Raw genomic sequence first — 8,166 nt, 5'->3', positions numbered from 1 at the left:
GTTGAAGGTGTTCCAGCGAAAGCCAACGCCAACTGAGAAAACTTACTCGGACACCAGGCTGATTCGCCAGTCTTGCGTAGCTGGTGGACCACTGGCCCGACTAATGATTATTCTATTACCTGTTCCATTGAGCTTAGGATCACTGGACGGTACAAACTGGGTGCGATGTGTGAGGAATGCCGTTCGTGCCGAGCCTGATCAGCAGCACGGCATGGTTTCTTCCCGATTCGCTGCCGCCATCATAATCATCGCTGCCATTCGATGGTGGCGCGTGCAACACCACTACCAACCGTGTGTCGGCTGCGGCGGCTGGCACCAGGCTTAGGTTAGCCGAGAGCAAGAAAAAGAGAGACACCGAGCGCGACCGCTGATGTGCGAATTCGGTCCCTTCCTAACCCCTCAAACGTGTGCCAATCGCGTTCACTGTCTTCCCACGAGTAAGTGACCGGTGTTCGTTTCCGTTCTAGCGCCTTCCGCTTGGCTTTCCCTGCCCCACCTGCCAATTAAACCGCACCTTCCCGTAGCACGACTTCCTGCTGTGCAAACCTTCCCGTATGCCCCACCGCCACACTCCGGTTACGCCGTACCAGGAGAAGGACCATTATCGCTTGCCGATATTCTGTCGACCTCACCTACTTTTTGCTCAAGATTCTTGACGAGCTTACGTTGGCACTCGGATGTGTTAGAAACAGTCCGTAATCCAGCCTTTCGCCGCACCGCTCGCTGAAGTCGCCGAATGTTCGTGCACCGTAATGGCCGTGGCGAGCCAGGCAGACAAAACGTCCTCAAATTGTTCTTTCGCCCAATCCTCACAAGCGTGCTACGATGAAACGAACGCGACGACGACGACAGAGCTCGATACTGACTCGTTTTTGTTCTACGATTTGCCGTTGTGCACTCGCGCTGTCAAACGGAGAGCTCTGGCTGCGTGCGTCCGTCGCGGTTTCTAGATGTTCTTCAAGGTGCCTACAACGCACATTTTCCTGCGATTATAGGCGAAAATGCTCGATATTTGACGCCCGTGATACATCACATTTAAATTCAGAAGGATAAAGGAAATTTAAAATCAACACTCAAAACCCCAAACGGCCCCTGAACACGCCGACAGCCGATACAGTGATATTCCTCGCTACAACAAACGCTTTCTTGTGCGCGCTTGCGACTCATTCGTTCCACGGTGACCGCCAGTTTCCTTTCGTCACGAAATAAATAATATTGTTGTATCGCTGTTTATCGCTTTGAAGTGTTTGCCTTCGATTGGTTGTGTCTGGTGTTTGTGTGGCTACGTAACTATGTGTCTCAGGCAACCAATGAGGAATTAAAATTGGCACAATCCGTACAAACCAATCCTATACTGTATTTCTCCTGTAGAGATGTCCCATTCCGAAAAAAAACCTGGGAGGTCGTGGCAGCAGACGTGTGCCTATCGCTTGAAATATGCCAGAAAATGTGGTTAAAGTGCGTTCGCGATCGATTAAGTGCTCCCTAAGATATAGAGGAAAACCGCACCAAAAGTTGTTGCGAACGCACTGCTGCAACCTCCTCAAGCCCATGCTGACCCACCGCGGAACTCGAACTCCTATAACATCAAACCCAGATCCTCCGTCCTGAAAGCCACCATTCGGCAGGGTCTTTTGATGTGCATGATGAATTGCGGTTCCCTGTTAGCTTCCCTGTATTCTCTCCTGTTCCTCCTCTTTTTCGTTTATCTCCAACGCCCATATCACACTTCAACACGAACAGCATACAAACCATGAGTGAGTACAGTCCTATAATTCCTATATTGAATTTCACTTCACTGAATTTCATTCACTTACTTATTATTATTTATAGATCAAACCCAAAGAGAACTACTCGATATGGAGGAAATTGTTTACCATCACTGGTGGCATTGTGGGGGCATCAAATCGCTTTTGATGTCCAAGAGGAAGAGAACAGAACTCTTGAACACTATAAATAGTTGTCACTTAATCTCGTGTGGTGGTACAAGTCTTATTTAGCTCCTGGTTCTGATTACAGATCAAGTTTGATTATTTTTGTGATGTTATCGACATATTTTGAGTATCTTTAACACAAAAAAACTGAAACGGGTCGTCTAAACAAAAATTGCACGTAACTAGCTATTGGAAGATCGGCACAATAAACTCCATTCACAACTTCATTGGTGAAGGTTGCATTTTCGAAGAAGCACGCAGTTTATCAAAGAAAAACTGTAAACTGTACGGAATTTTCTCTTTGTTGATTTTCTTTGTTAACATCCTGTAACTCACAAACGAATGGAACAAACAAAAATAGTGAAAGCATTTTTTTTAAGTGTAAAGTATTCGATTAATTAAAAACGAGTCTAAACTTGAAACTGTATGTTCTATACTTCACGAAATATCAATCACTAAAGGCGTCTACTGAGAAAATAATTGATTTCTTTTAGCGAAACAAATATTTCTTAGCTTAACACAGCGTTGTGAACTTACAAAAAAATCTGCTATTTTTCACATTTTTTAGACATTCAACATCTACCGAACTTAAGAAATTCAATGCCAAAATCGTTACCCAGTAGCAAAACATGAATAGTTTTTTTTAAATGAACTTGATACATTTGGCCATTAGAACAATCGTTGGTGATCAGTAAAAACACAAAAATCAATTAAAATATAAATCAAATTGTTTCACGGTAAATGTAAATGTTTGTTTGCAAACATTATGTATTATGTTGCTTATCTCGGCGCCAAATATGGAGCATTTTTGCCTATTATCGCCGGAAGATGTGCGTTGTGCCCACCTTGAGTAAGTGGGTATCTAGAAACCGCGTTGGACGCACGCAGCCAGAGATCCCCGTTTGACAGTTCCAAAGCGCCAGCGAGATTCTGGGATTCGGACATTCTTAGTTTCTCGCTACAGTCGCTCGAACAATCAGCAGCAAAGTGTTTGGCAGGCCGGCGAGACGCCGGACATCTGTGCGAGAAAGCGATCCCTTCGCCCTTTTGTGCATTTGTTTCTTGTGCGCGCTTGCGACTGATTCGTTCCACGGTGACCACCAGTTTCCTCTCATCGTGAGATAAATGATGTGGCTGTATCGCTGTTTACCGCTTTGAAGTTTGCCTCCATTCGATTGGTTGTGTATGTGTTTATGTGTGTATCGCGTGCCCGTGACGACACATTCGTTGCATGTGCATTGAATATCTGAGCGTACGGTTATCATTTGTGTTATATACTTTTCATTATCAGCAGCAGCAGCGCTCCTTCGTCGTTGGATCGTAATCGATGGAATAATCGGTTCTTAACACCGTTCGACGGATTCATTTCAGTCGTGACGTCACGGAAACAATTTTTTGCCAAAACACTAATGTTTTCGCATACGCTGCTGCGACTTTGGATGGCCTTGGTTTCAGTACGCTGGGCTGGCGCGTGAGCGAGCGGGAAAAAAGAACCACCGCTCCACTAACGCATACCGTCGAAAAGGTACACTGTTACGTGCGTGCGAAGTGCGTAGTTTCGTGGCGTGGTGCACAGCATCCCGCTCCGGCGATCCGCGTTATCGGCGAACGCCGCGCTGCTGGTGGTTCCGTGCGTGAGTGAGTGCGTGCGCGCGCGTGATGGTAGTTAGCATTGTGAATCCGCACCCGTTACCGCCGACGTGACGGAAAAGTCTCTTGACCGTGAACCCGACCGTTGCTGAGAAGAGCGCTAAGTCCGAGAGAAAGAAGGCCAACGCTGCACCGTTGGGGGTGGTCTTCTTTTTCGCGTTCATCGAGCCAAGCAGGTTGTCCGTTCGATCAGCAACGTTACGTTATCCGCTTCAGTGCTTGTTCGAGCCGGTTGTGTAGTTTTGCGTGGATGTGTCTACGATGGTGTGCTGCCCAATGGCTGCTGCGATGAAGAGTATTGTTGATTGACAGCCACGAAAGGACCAAATACTAATTCCCCAAATAAAGGTGAGAATCGCCAAAAACGACTACTACTTTGTTTGTCAGTGTTCATACAGATATAGTTAGTCACCTAATATGTGATCGGACGAAAAGAAAATCTTATCTCTTTAGATTACTTACATTGTTCACCCGACAACGCTTTTCCCAAAACTTAAGTTGGTTCAATAATAATAATGTTTATGTTGATTATGTTTATCAGACTCCTTGGTGAAGCGGTGGCATTGAAGTAAACAAAGCAAACCCGAGCTTAAAATGGATACCGCATCACCGTTACGAAACATGGGAAAGGAAAAAATGCAACACACTAGTTCTAGCGTTTATAACGAATGTCGATTGTGCGCCATTCGAGAGCATTCGTTACAGGAGCATCTGTTTTCGGAAACGATTGATTGAATCCCGCTAGGCGAGGGAGGTTGTTTTCACGCCCAGCAGAATACGTCCGGGGAATTATTGTGCAAGCTTCCATTTTTTATTTGGGCCGGCAATTTGAACCAGCAGCTTTCCCTAATTTAACAATTATATCAATTTGTGGGATCGATCGGGGTGAGTGGGGATGTCGCAGGTCCCTGGCTCAGTAGTTGGTGCACTAGTTTAAATGAGGAAAACTAAGAGAACGTTTATCGGACGTGACGCAAAAAGGTAAATAACGAATAATCCGTTCGGACGTTACTTTTCGCTTCAGAGAGCATCCAGCGAATGATTCCTACGCTTCGTTGATCTGGTCGTGTTGGTTTGAAGGAAAGCATTCCGAAAAGGCAGAAAACTTGTAACACTGCTGCAATTCGGTCTGTGGTGAAATCTGTACCACATCCACTACAACAATGTTTATTTTAATCAAAAATAAACGTAATAAGTTATTTAAAAATGTTAGTCAATAAACAATTAATAGAAAGTTGGAACAAATCAACCTTTTATCTATTATTATTAAGAGATTATCATTAAAACATTAATACTTGTGATCAGTACACAAGTCCGAATGAATAAACAATGGTACACTGCAACCTTGTAAGGTGATTCTATAACCCACGATCTTTATTATGAAACCAACATTTGTTGTTGAATAGAAGGCAACGAGGTCAATTAACCGTCTGGCTATGGTTCGTTTTCATGGCCGTTTAAAACATTTGTGCCATTCCATAGGGTAGGGAAACGACCTGCCCAAGGTTATGCGGTGCAAGAACTGTGAAATGGCCATGTTATCGTCCTCACCCGAAAATAATGAGCACCCGTTGCATGAAAGCAGAATCGTGGCGTTAATGCTGATTTGGTTATCGGTTATACATGTAATGAATGTATTCACACTGCAGAATAATATTTCGACTTGTACCGAGCAGATGGGTTCACCGAGCAGATGTCATAGTTGATGCGGGGTGAAAAGAAAATTAGCAGCAACCTTCAGCGATTAAACGTTCCAATATCGTAATTTCTACACCAAATTTGCGTGGCACAACAATCTTCAACAATTCACCCCAAAGTGTTAAGTGTCTTAATTTGTTCATTCCATTCCATCCCTGATACGCAATTTGACTCGTTCGTCAATTATGCTATCAATTAATTAGTCCAATAAATATCGTAGCGTCCCATGACGGACGCACTCCGACTGTTTAGGTTTGGGTGGTTGGTGTTCACTGCTGTCCGTTACTTGCTGGTGGCAGTGATTCTTCAGCTGTGGTAGATGTGTGGTAATAGCTGACGTTGGTCGATGTCTGACGTTGGACCCGCAGCATTGCTGGTTGCTTCAGAAATTTGGTTCTGGTGTGAAGCCCGCCAAACAACTGGGTAGAATTTACCGCGTGAACATTATTGCGGTTATCGGAAGCACTCCGGCAGCTTAGATTGTCACTAATGAAAGATCGATTTCATCATTGGCAGTGGCGACCGTCAGCCATTCGTTCTCCCATCTCCTATCATGTTTCCTCTGACCAATTGGCCTCGTTTTGATTGGCGGGATTTCACGTTGATTAAAGCGTCACCACTAGCGCCGAGATCGGAAGGCTAACCGTGGCGCCGACCCATCCGACCGAGCACCAATCGATCGGAAGGCTAGTGACCCATTAATATAAATCGTTCGTTGGTGGTGCGTGGTTGGGTCGCGGGATGGTGCGGACGAACGTGCAGCGCATACCTCCCGTGCTGGTTCGTGTCCGTAATCGAAACGTTCCCTTCTACTGCTGGAACACTCATTCTTTGGCGGGTGATGAAGCGGTTAAAACTTCAATTTGAGTTTCCCCCGGGAGTGACATGGTGGAAGATGTGGCCCCTGACGATGGTGTTGAACTTCGCCGGTGGCTTACGGAACGTAATGGTGCCGTGGCCGGGTGCACAACAGGTCTGTTTTACGAACTCCAAGGACAGCAGTCGTTCCAGTTCGCGGTTTGACACTCCCACCTTCCTGGCGCGTCAGGTAGTCATGGTAGCTCACAGCACAATACACACTCGGGGGCTAAGACTGAAGGTCATAGGCAAGGGCTGCGCTTCGAATTAGCCGAAGCCGTGATTTGCTACTCTGTCGTGCTCGTAAGCGAAACACGGTCGTCATTTTCCATTTTCCACAAGGTACAGACTGATTATTGTCTGGTTCGAATGGTAGTCGAACAAACGCAACCCGACTATCGCACCCGTAACTAACCCAAGCTAACCAAAGTCCGGGTTTCCAGGGGCTTCCTTAATATTGCGACGGGTGGTGATGAGATCATTGTGCTGCTCTTTTCAGGTGCGTTCGAAGACCCTGTTATGTAGTGACACTAATCGTTGGAAATTTCAAACTATAAGTTGATATTCCTCTTTCATCGATTGGAAGAATGAATCAGCCACATTGGTAAACTTTTAAACGGGAAACTTGAATGTAATCTCCCTGTAGGAAGCCAGCAATGAAACGTCAGTTACATGTTCAACCAAAATCAATGAAATCATTTTAATGGCGCCTATTGACATATATCCTGATTGAATCGATTTTTGTGCAAATCATTATGTTATAAACATTTTCTTTCGCCCGGTTCGATTTCTTGTTTGTGCCCTTAATTGATTTCGCTGGCCGACAGTTCACTGGGAAAGTTGGACAGCGCACTCGAAGATGGAGGTGCTCCTGTGCGCACTCCACAATCGGGGTGGCGTTGGTTTAATGTAATGTGACCTTTACATTCACATATGATGTCCTTATGATTGATGACTGAATAACTTCCGTGGTTCCTTACGCGGCAGTGTAATGGAGAAAGCCGTCAGCAGCAATCGCAGGAACACCGCAAAATCATCATCGTCTTGGTGACGGGCGTAGAAGGAAACAGTACCCAGAACAAGCAGGAACGGGTGATGGGTGATGGTGGAGCACAATCACCGGAATCCATTGGCTACCGGTAGACCAAGTTTCCGACTGGCGGTGGTTGAAAAGCGGTCACAACCGCAAACCGTTTCTAAGGCAAACTCAACAACCGAGAAAAGCGTAGGAAGAGAGCCACCATTGCTTTACTAGTTGTGGGCAACACCACACCGGCCCGGGTCGCGATTGTTCAACTGGGTCTGGTATCCGGGGAAGGTTCCCCACCCTGTGCCGTCTGGATCCGTGACACCGTTATTCTTGCTCATTCGCTCGACGAGATCTCTATGTGTCGAGCGATTGTTTTCCTTTTACCGAATGGCAACGCAGTACTTTGCAGGGCTTCGCAGGGCCTGACGCTATGGTGTCAAGTGTCTTATCACCTTTTTTACACACGTTGTCTCACTTTTCTCTCTTCCGACAGCAGCCGCCAACCCGATGGAATGCTATGCTGGCTAGCAAAACGGATTTCAAGTGTGACATCACTTCCTGCTGTTCGCTCTGTCGGGTGTGTTCGCAGCCCACAATCAAGTTCGCCTTTGGCAATCCCTACAGACGGCATCCGACACGCTCGAAGGTTCGTTTTTTTTCCAGCCAGACGACGTATCATTAAAGGGCCACCACTTTCTGAATCAATCTCGTAATACGTTGAAAAAGAACGAAAACGAGACAGCGTTTAATTTCTATCATTCAACAATTGTGACCATAATGTTGTTCATGTCTCTCTTTCTTTCTCTCTCCCTGATCACCTGCTCGTTGTATTTATTTTTTCCTTTCTATCTCATTTTTGCCTTTGAGAACATTCAACAGCTGTATTATGCTTACTCTAAGAGCGCTTCAAATACTATTGATGTTTTTCACCTTCGTTTTCGCGGTATATAACGCTTTCATCACCCTTACAACTTTAGACGAATCATTCTAATTCTT

The sequence above is a fragment of the Anopheles bellator genome, chromosome 2 (genome assembly GCF_943735745.2).
Source record: "Anopheles bellator chromosome 2, idAnoBellAS_SP24_06.2, whole genome shotgun sequence".
Lineage (NCBI taxonomy): Eukaryota > Metazoa > Arthropoda > Insecta > Diptera > Culicidae > Anopheles > Anopheles bellator.
This window is presented reverse-complemented; position numbering follows the sequence as displayed.